The sequence below is a fragment of the Panthera onca genome, chromosome B1, assembly GCF_046562875.1.
Source record: "Panthera onca isolate mPanOnc1 chromosome B1, mPanOnc1 haplotype 2, whole genome shotgun sequence".
Lineage (NCBI taxonomy): Eukaryota > Metazoa > Chordata > Mammalia > Carnivora > Felidae > Panthera > Panthera onca.
Window position 1 is genome coordinate 186,082,544 of NC_138342.1, and position 14,274 is coordinate 186,096,817.

General features: G+C 36.7%; 1 long non-coding RNA gene and 1 other non-coding gene across 2 annotated transcripts in view; one reads left to right on the top strand and one right to left on the bottom strand.

Moving 5' to 3' along the window:
* The window catches only part of LOC132693178 (uncharacterized), a 71,677-nt gene extending 58,144 nt beyond the window's left edge, over window positions 1-13,533 (top strand). The window contains exon 3 of the long non-coding RNA XR_009616633.3: window positions 13,439-13,533. This is a non-coding gene — a long non-coding RNA (uncharacterized LOC132693178). The remainder of the gene's footprint in view (window positions 1-13,438) is intronic.
* Window positions 7,464-7,567, bottom strand: LOC144616223 (U6 spliceosomal RNA). The gene has a single exon (XR_013555371.1). It is a non-coding gene; the product is annotated as a U6 spliceosomal RNA (small nuclear RNA).
* Window positions 13,534-14,274: the final 741 nt, after the last annotated feature.

Genomic DNA, 14,274 nt, shown 5'->3' on the forward strand with positions numbered 1-14,274 from the left:
ATAAGTTGCAAGATACCACGCTTGCATATTGCTGTGTGTGGAGCAGAGATCAATTCGTGGCTTACAAATTTGTCACAGGACAGTGCATCTTCCAGTCTGCCACCTTCAAATTAAGTGTCATGATGAGAGAAAAATATGGCAATGTCTTGGGAAAAAATAGCACATTTTGATTAGGTTACAGAAATGGTGTGGGATAACAAAAGACAGGAAACTAGAGTTCTCACTTGGTCACAGCATTCAGTTTAAGATCAAGGAGATAAAAATAGGAGAGCAAATACATAAAATGGAAGAAGAATCCTTATAACTAAATGAAGATGGCATTTGAGATTGTAACATAGAAGAAAACATTACTGGTCATTCCCAAGGGAGCTGACCTACCTCTAGCTCCTATTAATTCTAAACATTGGGAGGGAAACCAGCTTGGAGCTTTATATTCAAATAAATTTATGCATGAATCACCATTCTGTGAATATTTATTTGGAAACTTTTAATTTATGTTCTTTCTTATTTTATGGCTTTGAAGGTGAGGCAGATTAGGGACAGATGATCAAATGGTGGACACTTTTATTTCTTTTTCTAAAAACAACTGTAAATTATTCTTATTTTAAGGCTTAGACTTAAAAATCTATCTTGGGCTAATGAGTAGGGCAATTAAACAATTAAAATACTGCTGACTCATAAATAAAAAAAAAAAAAAAAAAAAGGATGGGGTGCCTGGGTGGCTCAGTCAGTGGAGTGTCCTACTTCAGCTCAGGTCATGATCTCACAGTCTGTGAGTTCGAGCCCCGCGTCGGGCTCTGTGCTGACAGCTCAGAGCCTGGAGCCAGCTTCTGATCCTGTGTCTCCCTCTCTCTCTGCCCCTCCCCCAGTCTCACTTTGTCTCACTCTGTCTCTCAAAAATAAATAAATATTAAAAAGAATTTAAAATAAAATAAAATAAAATGCTGCTGACTCATGTACACATGATTCTGCAGATGCAGATCTTCCTTTCTAGGACTTTTCAGAAGCTTTTTGGATTTGACATGTATTCATTCCAGTTGCTTATATCAATACCACAAGATAGAATCAGCAGGCATGAGGTTGGCCTTCAAATTCCTCCTACTTTAGACAAAGAGCAAAAGATCTATGTGATGTATATAAGTTATTTGTAGGTTTTACCTTAACATATCAGAATTACCCAGATAGTCAGCATGATAAATGCCTTCTTGCATTGCACGCATATTTTTAAAACTAGCATGTCCACCTCTGAATTCTTGGTTTTTCCTTAAACCTGTTTTTATTCTACCTCAGTAAATGTCATTTCCATTGTCCCAGTTGTCTACATTATATATCTGGGGATCTCTTTGATACTTTCTTTTCCATCACCTTGTCTACCTCCTACTTCCCTTAATCCTTTCAGTTTTACTCCAAAATCAATGTCTAGGGTACCCAGTTCTCTTTCTATTACCACCGTCCCCAGTGCACACCGCCTGTATCTCTTTCTGCCACTATGGAAATGATTTCTCGATTGGTCTCACCATTTCCACTCTCTATTCCAATGATATTTTTTTTTTTTTTTGAGAAAGAGAAAGAGCGAGTGGAGTGAGAGACAGAGGGAGAGGGAGAGAGATAATCCCAAGAAGGCTCCACACTCAGAGTGGAGCCAGACACAAGGCCCAATCCCAGAACCCTGGGATTATAACCTGAGCCTAAATCAAGAGTCATACACTTAACCAACAGAGCCACCCAGGTGCCCTAATGATATTTCTTAAAAATTAGATCTAAATGTGTTCCTTCCATTTTATAAAGCCCTCAGTACTTTACCATTTCAGATAAGGGTAAACTATAAATCTTTAACAAGGTTCTTCAGTTTCTGGCTACTTCCTGTGTCTTCAGCTCTAACTCGCATGGTACTTTCCTTCTCCCTTGCTATGCTCAGGCATCTGGCTCCCTTTTCAATCGTTTGGGTGTTTCTTACTCTTTGCTTGTACTATTCTCTGTGCTCAGAATCTTTCTTCCCCACCCCATGCTTGAGTAACTGATGTTCATCCTCTGGAAATGCTGTCCCTAACCTAAGCCCAATGTATCGTGTTATCCCCTTTAATAGTGTCCTAGATTCTCATAAAACTTAACAAAATTTGTATTTTTAAAATTTTGTATTTGTTTATTCGATACCATTTTTGTCCACTTAACTGTAGACTTCACTAAGTCAGACCTTATTACTTACTGCTGTGCATCCTGCGTGTAGCACAGCCCTTGATCCCGATCTGCACTTCATCAATACTTGTTGTGTAAGAGTTATGAATCTCAAACCATAAACTCAAACGTGTAAGATATGTCCATGTCTTTATTTCCTTTAATGAAGGTGAATCTTATTCTGGGCTTTATTTTATTGGGCTGGTAGGAAATTTAAGTACAAACATTTTTAGGACTTTCTCCCCATGGAAGGATCATACTGAAGCCCATTGGTGACTTGAAATGGGGATGGTCCATAACTTAAGCCTCCGTGTTCATAGCTGACAACTGCATGGTTTCAAGGTCATGAGGACCCTTTTAGTCTGATGGCTTTCTGTCTCCATGCCATGGGGGGCAAATGAGAATTTTAGTCAATGCTAAAAAGCTGTGCAAAGTTCAGTCTCCTTCAGCACACTTTCTTTCTGAGCTGCTATCAATTTCCCAGGGCACCCCCAGAGAGAAGGGGGCAGGTCTTGTCTGCCTGCAAAGCTATCTCCCCTTCTCTGTGTAAGGGGGATCATTCTGGCCCCTCTCTTCAACACAGCTCACCTCTTCTCTCCTCTTGTTGCTTTCAAAGATATTTGCCAGGCACACAGGATCTGGGCACAATGTCTGAGAGAGAATCTGAAGTCCTACCTTCCTACTAGCCACATGGCTTCAAACCACTCTGAACCTCAGTTCCCTAATCTTTAAAAATGGAATGACAATGGTCCCTACCTTGAGGGATTATTAAACGAATAAATATACGTGTCTTGGAAAAAAGACAGGCTCATTATAAACACAGAAGAAATGTTAGTTTTTATTACTATTCTAGGTCCAATCTGAAGAACTTCTGTTTTTGACTCAGTATTGACAACTTCACCTGGAGCAATGAGGTACAAAAGGGTTTGGTTTTAATCTTCCTCCCAGGACATATTCTACAAAGTAAGACTTGTTGGTCTTTTCACCACTATATCTCTGACACCTAGAATGATGTCCAGCCTTCAGTACTCCAGCCTCCATAAATACTTGTTGAAGAGCTCATTAAAAATCACTGCCAGGGTGCCTGGGTGGCTCAGTCATTAAGCATCTGATTTCGGCTCAGGTCATGATCTCTCGGTTTCTGAGTTCGAGCCCCATATCTGTGTGGAGGCTGCTTGGGATTCTCTTTCTGTCCCTCTCTCTCTGTTCCTTCCCCGCTCACACACGCTCTCTCACTCTCTCCCTCAAAAATAAATAAATATTGAAAAAAACTCCCTGTCTTGTTTCTATAGTGTTACAGGAAGACGGGGCCCATACCTGAAGTACAGTGTGACAGGAAGAGTGATGTGGTGAGAGCCCTGCATGACTGGCTACGGGGACAGGGTGGCTGGAGCTGCACACTCACTAGGTTCATTATAAGCAAAATGAGAAGCTTGACGTCGTGTCAGGGTCAAGAACAGAAGAATCCAAGGGACCTGACATTCAGCAAATGTGAAACAAGTCCCTGGGAAATGAAGAGACCCAGGGTTCCTTAAGGGGTAGGCCTACCTGGGTCTGACAGTGGCCAGGTAGCAGCTTGCAATGTTGTTGTTTCCTCATGCATTATATGCAAAAGAGAATGGTGCCCACTTCATGGGGTTGCTGTGAGGATTAAACCAGCGAATTTATGGCAAATCCCTCAGAAGAATGCCTGGAAAGAGTGAGTTCACGGTGGTGTGGGCCACCAGGAGTATCCCCCACAAGATCCCACATTCCGGGAAGCAGAACACACCTGTCTTATTAGCAATTGGACCCTTGGCACCTTACACACCTCTTGAAGTCTAGCAGGTGCTCAGCAATTATTTGTTTAATTAATGAGCAGGAGGGAAGTCGAATCAGGGGCAGAAAACAATGTGTGATCTGGCTCTTGAGAGGGAGTTCAAGATGCAAAGGAAGCAGAGGGTAAGTGAGGGTTTTTCCAGACTGGGAACAACTTGAACGCAGACAAGAGGAAGGAAACAGCACGGGCTGAGCCTGGGAGCCTGTGCAGTTCAGCGAGTCTAGCACAGCAGGACATGGAAAAGGGGTCAGGAATAAGGCAGGTGCCAGAAGTAGATGGCTTTGCATTTGGCCAAGCTCATTTATGTGCAGCTTAATGTGTAGTTTTCTTTATATGATTAATTCATTAACCCTACTGAGGACAAAAAACCTTGTTAAGAAGTCAACCAAGGAGTTTCAGCACACTTAATCCTTTATCCTGGATCTTTCTCATTTTGTTTTACTCTGATTGAATACTACCATCTACCAAACTATTCCTAAGTATTCTTGTTTGTTTTTTATGAGGCACAGGTGATAAACCTGAATACTGATGCCACAATCTTAGAAACTCTAATGACACTTGCAAGGGACAAGAAAGAACAGTCAAATTTTAGGTTTTGCCACGCTAGCTGTCCATCATCTTAAATACTGACTTTTTAAAATTTTGAAATATTTCCACATATTAGACAATGAGAAGGTGATAATAGTTCACAAAACTAGTAAACCTATCTTTAAGATCTTTGTGATACAAACATAATTTCTACATTTATCAACGCAAGTTGTTTTTCCCTCTACTTTCTATTCTACATATTATCTAAATCTTTTTCTCCAGAAAGATGGACTTTTACAAATTAAGAATTACTAGTGATTTGTTTTATCAAGAAATAGTTTTTTGTGAAATCTAAAAAACCAAAACCTTCATAGGAAAAGAGATCAGACTTCTTACCAGAGGCTGAGCAGGGGGAGGGGGAAGTAGAGGAAGGGGCTTAAAAGGTACAAACTTCGAGTTACAAGATAAATAAGTGCCAGAGATGTAATGTACAATGTGATGACTGTAGTTAATATTACTGTATGTAATATTGTTGTCAAGAGAGTGAATTCCAAGCATTCTCATCACAAGAAGAATACTTTTTCCTTTATCGTCTTTTCTTTTCTTTTTATTACATCTGTATGGGAAAAACGGGTGCTAGCTGAACCTATTGGGGTAGCCATTGCACTGTATATATAAGTCAGACCACCATGTTATATGTTTAATTTGTACGGTAACAAATGTCAATTATTTCTCAAGAAAATGGAGAAAAGTAGCTTGTTACCATGTCAGCAAACTTATGTTTTCCTACTTGTTAGTACTTGAAAACGCCCTTGATTAAAATGGCCAAGCCTGTCTCATCATCACCAAAGTTTGTCAACTCCCCTTCACCCTTCACGTGCCCCTGCCCAGACTTCCGAAGTATTCTGTGTATATCTCTTTCATGGGGTAGCTCATTGTGCACATTGTATTTGCATCTATGCGTGTGGCTTATTTCCTACTAAATTGCGAGTTCCTTGAAAGAGATTCAATGCCTACGGGGGATTCTGACATATCACGTGCCCCCAAAATGTAAAATGAACAAACAAAAAACCTTGAATAAAATGAAAGAAAAAGTATGTTTCTACAAATGCATGACTTAAAGTTAGAATAGCCATCATAGGGGTGCCTGGGTGGCTCAGTCGGTGAAGCATCTGACTCTTGGTTTCAGCTCAGGTCATGATCTCATGGTGCGTGAGTTTGAGCCCTGCATCTGGCTCTGCACTGACAGCATGGTGGCTACTTGGGATTCGGTCTTCCTCTCTCTTGGCCCCTCCCTTGCTCTCTCTCTCTCTCTCTCTTAATAATAAATAAACATTTTTGTAAAAAGTCTCTAAAGAAATAGAATACCCATTATAGTAGAACTCATAATTTATATCTCAGGTTTCGAACCACAAATGTCTTCACTAGTTATGGAAAAATATAAAGAATTATATTTTTTAATCTGTCCTTTGAATATCTCTTTATTCTTACATTCTGAGAATCTTTCTTCATGTTGTAAGCTTAAAAAGTAGAGTTTTAGAGTGATGGCCAAGAAGAAAATAAAGTATAATTTTGTCTCTTCCCTTTCTCATAGCATTTACCTATTCAAAAACTTGACTACAATAACTATTTTTTTTAATAAACCATTTTTTTCTTTGTTTATTCTCTGGATGGGAAGTTGCTGTCAAGCCAGGGAATGTATTTCCCTGTTTCACTCCACGTAGTTGCAGCCACATTACTAATATTGTGTCATGTGACAGCAGCTACACATGTCATGAGGATTAATACGTCATGTTGTCTTCCCATTCTGCAGCACGATCAGAGACTGTAGATGGAAGGTGACAGCACCACAAGACAGAAGGAGCCTGGGTCCTTCTGGAAATGTTTGCAACAGAGCCACCCCTGAAAGCCATCCTATTAAAAATATTCACATTGTACTTTAAAACACTGGAGTAGGAAATACGCATTTATTGTAATTATGGAGAGTTGAGATTACTTGTGACATCAGGTAACATTAACTTGCCTAATATGCCAGAACACTTAAGAATGCGTTTAAATGTCATGATGTCATTAATATTGTACAGAAAAGGACTCAGTATGGCCTAGAGCAAACACCGGATTTATTGTGTTGCAAAGTTTTGGTTTGAAACCCTGCTTTAAAAAACACAGGACTTTAGGTGGGTCACTTCACTGCATTACTCCACATCCCTGAAAAGGATGTAGCAACAAAGCAAAACCAGATGAGATGATATGCATAAATCCCACAAAAATCAAAAAAGCACTGTGTGACTTTAAGGAGAATTATAATTGTCATCAAATGAAACAATCAGTAAATAATTGTGCTTTGGGGGCCCTGGGTGGCTCAGTCGGTTAAGCGGCCGACTTCGGCTCAGGTCATGATCTCGCGGTCTGTGAGTTCGAGCCCCGTGTCGGGCTCTGTGCTGACAGCTCAGAGCCTGGAGCCTGTGTCAATTCTGTGTCTCCCTCTCTCTGACCCTCTCCCGTTCATGCTCTGTCTCTCTCTGTGTCAAAAATAAATAAACGTTAAAAAAATTTTTTTTTTTTTAAATTGTGCTTCGTCTACAGAATGTAAGAAAGTCGTAGTCATTGCCATCAACCTTGGGCAAACAGCATGAGTTAATATTTCATTGGTAAAACATGAGGTTTCTTTGGATGCTCTTCATCTGAACCTACTTCCTTCCCTCACTATCTGTAAATGATTGACTTTGAGAGCTGGGTTTCAGTGATTGAATCTAATGAAGCTTGAGTATCAGGGCAATCTATTGCCTGGTACACTTCCAAAGGCCGATTTTATTTTTATTTTTTATTTTTTATTTTTGGCTTCTTAAGATTTTAATTCCAGTATAGTTAACATACAGTGTTATATTAATTTCAGGTGTACAATATAGTGATTCAATAATTCCATATATCACCTAGTGATAAAAAGATGGAACACTTCACAGATTTGTGTGTCATCTTTGCACAGGGACCATGCTAATCCTCTCCATATCATTCTAATTTTTAGTACAATGTGTTGTCAAAACAAGCACCCAAAGGCCAATTTTAAGCAATTATAAACATATCCTTATTTTTTTGTTGTTGGATGGGAATTGTAGAAAATAAAATTTATCTGAATTCCTACCATTCTAAAGCAAACATTTGTGACAATGCTGCAAACAGCAAGCACAACTGTGTGACTATATGAGCAGTCACATATTTTTCCAGATCCCAACATTTCAGATCCATCTTTGTCTGACGCTAAGAGACCTGCAAAACTGTTATTGATACAGCAAAATGGTTCTGAATCTCAGAGTTCTTATATGAAAACAATTTGATACAAGTTTTCCAAATGTTTACAGTTCTAAAAATTTTACATGGCATTACCAATAACAAATGATGAAACTTAAAGAAATCTTCCTAAAGATCAAATTTTGATCAATCAGACAAGAAGCAAGACATTCTTTCCATTGTCCCCTAGAAAATACTTTTTAATTCTTATTTGAAACTATAAATAGCAATAAAAAAAGGAAAGAAATATAAATAGCATTGCATACAAATGCAAGGGGAAATGGTAATGTGGAGGAGTGTCAAATAGTTACTAAATGTTCTTTCTCTGTATGATATAATGCTTGTGATATTTGTCAACTTTGAAAATATATATGTACTGATTCCTTTTCCTACTCAAAATAAATATTCATTTTCATATATAATTTAGAATTTATAATTTTGTATTACTTTCCTTAGATTCTCCAATATTGTATAGCAGCAGGCACCACAAATATATTCCTTCCTCGGATGACTCTATTTCCAAACTCTAAAAAACTTCCTTTCATACTGTCCGTTTTCTAGAAGATTTTTTTTTAATTATCTTCTTTTTATGACATTTATTTGTTTTGAGAAAGAGAGAGTGCACAAGCTGGGGAGGGCAGAGAGAAAGGGAGGAAGAGAATCCCAAGCAGGCTCCATGCTGTCAGTGCAAAGCCCAACATGAGGCTAAATCCCACAAACTGTTAGATCATGACATGAGCCCAAATCGAGTTAGGTGCTTAACCAACTGAGCAACCCAGGCTCCCCTAAAATTACCTACCAAGACTTCCTTTCTTGAGATGGAAATGTAGAAAATTCATTTTCTTGATGGCATATTTCTTCATTTATTTTGTTTTGTTTTAAGCTCTTATTTGGACACAGAAAATTCCTTTTGATTCAAATAACTCATAAAGCCATAAAGGTTGAATTCTAAAACAGGAGTATTTATTCACCGTAGCTACTTAGCATTTCTAATCCAAGTATTCACTGCTTTTACTATTCAAATTAGTTCAGACTGTCTCATTGAAACAATTTTATTTGAAACTCTCAATGATTATATATATATTTCAGATATATATTTGAAACTATGTGGTAAAAGCAGTGATAATTTAAAACCTATATATCTACATTTCCTAAACACATTATTTTAACTTAAATAAATTCACATTCATTAGCCAAATTTTTGACATAGGACCAAGGCCTTTTTCATATGTGATTTCTGATTGTTTATTGGTGTTATTTTTCCGGCATAAAATAAAACCATAATTCATCATCTATGAATTCAAGTTTGGCTTCCTTTAATGGGGAGCCACGTAAGAAGCAAGCTTAGTGCAGAATCTGTCTGGAATTTAACACTCATTTCCTATTCTTTTACATATGTCTCATATACCTCTAATCTTTTTTTTTTTAGTTATTTGCATTATCCAATGTTTCCAATAAATTTTTCTTGATTTTTATAAAAATAACTCCTTTTTATTACTTACATAATACTTAATGAAATTTTATAATTATGAAATCTAACCAGCACAAATCAGTTTGGGAACAAACTGACTCTTATCAGCACACTGGTCATCAGGTGGTTCTAGAATGAGAGTCTTAGAGAGGAGGTCTAGGAGCCATACCTACATACTGTTCTGCAGACTTAAGTCAGTATACTGAGATACTCTGTTTTACATCTCAAGGAAGTGAAAGTTTTGTTTAATCTAGCAAATTAGGCAAGTAGAGATTGAGTATAAAAGGTTTCTATTGTTATTGTATTTTTAAATTTTTTTTTCTTTAATGTTTCTTTTTGAGAGACAAGAGAGTGAGAGAGAGAGAGAGAGTCAGAGCATGAGTAGGAGAGGGGCAGAGAGACAGGGAGACAGTGAATCTGAAGCAGGTTTCAGGCTCTGAGAGGTCAGCACAGAGTCCCAGGCAGGGCTCGAACTCAAGAACCATGAGATCATGACCTGAGCTGATGTCGGACGCTTAATCGACTGAGCCACCCAGGCACCCCTATTGTTATTATTTTTATATTAACGTTTTTCATAGAAATAATTAATGATCTATGATGATCTGAGTTTCTTTCTGCAAGATACAATTAACTTTTCTGAGCTAGTAATGCTCAGTCAAATATCCAAACTGTGTTTGGATCCTAGGCTGTAGTAAGTAAATCAGTAGAGAAATGCCCCTTTAAAGGTTCTGCCACCCATGCAATGGATACAGTGCTTCCTCTTGTCACAGGATGGGAACAGGTGACTATTTGTCTTTTGCAGTGAAGTTAGTCACCCTAAATTGGCCCCTCATCACTTTTCTGAAATCCTTTAGAAATGAGGAAAGAGGAATAAAAAAGGTATACTCTTTAGTGTGATAATATGGTGGTGGTGGTGGGGTTGTTCTAGATAAAAGGAAGGGAAACAATACACACACACAGAGACCACTAATTATGGTATGTAAATGAACTGCATTACACTCTAAACTCCACTGAAAGCAGAAACTACAATTTTTAATTATTTGTTGACCCTAATATGATATCAAGCTCCTAACAGACTACTTGCCAATCATGGACATCAATATATACACTTGAATGAATTAAAAAATAATAGAATTCCTTCACTACACTTTTATTTGAATAAACTTGTTAATAAAGAGATAGTCTATACCCACTTTACCCCCAAAATTTGTTGATCAAAAACTCTAATTTATATGAATTATCTAGTTAGAATTTATCATTATTATATAATGATTTTTAAGTTCCCATTGTGCACAATGAAAACACTACATTTGTATTTTTTTAAATTACCTGGCAGGCTTAGCCAATGCTTCGTATTTGAAAGCATTGGGCAATCAAAAATTATACTTTTCAGTCAGACTTAAATGTAATATTTACAATAACTGCTGTAATGATCAACAATAGCCAAAGTATGGAAAGAACCCAAATGTCCATCAAGGGACGAATGGATAAAGAAGATGTGGTATATATATACAATGGAGTATTACTGGGCAATCAAAAAGAATGAAATCTTGCCATTTGCAACCACGTGGATGGAACTGAAGGGCATTATGCTAAGTGAAATTAGTCAGAGAAAGACAAATATCATATGACTTCACTCATATGAGGACTTTTAGAGACAAAACAGATGAACATAAGGGGAGGGAACCAAAAATAATATAAAAACAGGGAGGGGGACAAAACATGAGACTCTTAAATATGGAGAACAAACAGAGGGTTACAGGAGGGGTTGTGGGAGGGGGATGGGCTAAATGGGAAGGGGCACTAAGGAATCTACTCATGAAATCATTGTTGCACTATGTGCTAACTAATTTTTATATAATTTTTAAAAAAATAAAATTAAGAAAAAAATAAATAAAATAACTGCTGTAAACTAGGAGCTATTTGAAATTTTTAGGAATGTTGAATTATTTTGTATATATATAAGTAGTAGTTCCTTTGGCTGTTACTTGGATCATAGATTGGCATGCTATGCTCTGTGATGCTGTTATGTTACATTATGTTATATTACAGGAGAAAGTTTATCCTTACAGTGAATAGAATTCTACAGTGGCTATTAGCTTTCAAAGTATAGTGTAACTATGCTTGATACCCTATAATGTTGGCACCCCACTCTGGACTATTGAAGATTGGTATATCTTCATTTCTCCCTGGGGGAATTCAACCCATTTGCAAATATGAACATTGACATCTATCTTCTTTGACTTTGCTTTTCCCCGGGGATCCTACTTTAAGACCTGGAGGGACATGTCATGAGCTAGAGAAGACATACAAATGTGAACAACAGTAAATTAAACTGTGGAACGAAAGGTCATTCCAAATAAACTTTCTATTTCCCTTGTTATAGTGTATTGCAAATGAATCTCAATCAGATGGCTGCAATTCCCCTAGACTTGAGTGAAAAATAATGCAAAGCATAAGAGAAACTCTGTTTTTATTTATCCACATGTACCTCTAAACATTAAGTCATCCCCAGTTCTCTATAAGTTTTATTTAGCCATGGAAAGTACACAATAGCTTTTTCCTTTATAACTTTACCGCAAGAGCAGTGCTGATGCCTGTATTTAATAATATGGATGTCCTTAGATTAATGAACTAGAATAAATTCAAAAGGATGTTGGATGTTATAAATTAACATAATTAAAATCTTTCTGAAGGAATTTAATAAGTAGATGGATTTGAGATATTTACATTGACATCATGACACTTTATGTAATGCTTTTATGTAACAGTTAATTGGTAAATTAAATATATACATAGGTCCTCTTAAAAATCATACCATGTTTGTGTCCATTAATTTATTAAAGAACATGTGCTATGTTTCAATAATACTGAAACATCAACTTTAACATATCCTTCTGATGAGTAATCAAATAATAGAATATATAGCCAAATTATCTAAGTTCTATAAAAGTTTATAGTAAACAGAAATAAAACAACTTGGAGGAAAAAGTTTGAATACTTTCCTTTTTAAGGATATATGCTTGGAACTGTTCAGGTACATAAGGAGATTTAATGAATTTCGTTTGCTTTTTAGTAGCAGCGATGATGTTACTCTCCTAATTTAAAACTGGAAAAATTATTGTACATAATCAGTTTAACTCAAAACTGGAACAAGTTGAAATAATTATTAATAAGATGGCTAATTTTTCATACATTTTAATAGGGCTAGAAATTTAATCAGGGATGGATATTGGAGGAAAATAATTATCTTACGTTGCCCTATGGGATCTTAATTTTAATTTCTAGGCTTCTCAGAAAAGGCTTCTCAGAAAGTTTCTATTTTCCCCTTCCAGTGAAAAATAAATAATTATTTATTTCAGACAACACCCTAATATAGTCCCATACTGAAACTCGAAGACCGTGGAGCAGTCTCCTTGCCGTCCTTGTCACACAGAAATGGTGTAAATATCATGATGATTTAGGAGTCCAGTCTTTAACTACTAGCATCAACATCAATCCATATAAACATATTTTCATCCTCCTTGAGGAAATTATTTCAAGGTATTCATCCAGTTTTGGTTATAAAACAAAGAAAACTACTTCCGGCAGCTTACAAGCAAATATGCTATGTTAGTGGGTGTGTGTGTCTTGTAAAATCACAAAGAAGTTACTTTACCTGCAGGTTCTTGTTGTTATTGTTATTGATATATGTGAGTGTTTCAGACAGGGCAAGATTTATATGTTAAGTACTTACTGGAATCTTAATGCCATCTCTGACCTGCTGCTTAATCTCATCCTTGGTTCTTTTGTGATTGTTATTTCAACTATAGGTACTGACTGTAAAACCTCTTTCAGACTCCAAAAGGGCTTTTTTCTCTTCCTTCTCCTTCTCTTCCCTCCCTTTTCTTTTCTTCCTTTCCTTTTTGTTTTATTGCTTTGTTTTGCCAGAAAGTATCAGTTTGGCATTACTAGTATCGATAAAAATAAAAAGATACCAGGGAAATTTCTATTTCAGTTTATGATTCTGGAGGAATCTTACCCTAATCTCCATGAACTATAATCAATTGATTACCAAGTTAGTAATTATAATCTGGTTTGCTCAAAAATCATTTCTAATGCCAAATAGAATCACTATCGCTAAGTCAAAAGGTTCATATTCTATTCTATTTTTTTAGGGCTTATAAATTCACAATCAAGGATTAGTAGACAACCAGTATCCAGAGACTTCTATCAAGAAACATAGTCAATATGAATACATTAGAGTTTCTAAAAAGAGGTGGGTTTTCTTTGTTGTTGTTGTTATTGTTATATCTATCAGCATAATTGTTTCTATACTGGTGTAGGTATATACCCCATACCATCACATTAATGCATTAACTTTCTAATATCATTAGGAAATAAACACATTGAAAAGTGACTTAAAAGGAGCAAATCAAGAATGCTTTTCACAAATCACTTGTAATACTGTATCTTATTATAATCTCTCTGGCCTCTTATTTTTCATTGAAGATAGAAATCTTTAAAGCAATCAAATGCTAACAAAATTTCATCAGATGATATATATTTTAGTGAGCTAGCAAGAGACCAAAGTAGCATGGATTTCTTCCCAAAATCAGTTCTCTGGGTGAAACTGTAAAAGGATATATTCTCAAAATGGGGGTGGGGAGGGGGACAGGAGAGGAACTGGAGAGGAATCATTTTTTTTATGTTTATTTATTTATTTTGAGAGAGAGAGAGAGAGAGAGAGAGAGAGGAGGGGGGAGGGGCAGACAGAAGATCCAAACCAGGCTCTGTGCTGTTAGCACAGAGCCCCATCCAGGGCTCAAACTCAGGAACTGTGAGATCATGACCTGAGCTGAAGTTGGACGCTTAACCAACTGAGCCAACCAGGCACCCCAAGAGAAATCATTTTTATTTTTGTTTGGTTCTACAAAATGGCATGGAATTGTTTTTTTATTAATGTTTATTTATTTTGAGAGAGAGAGGAAGAGGGACAGAGAAAGGGAGAGAG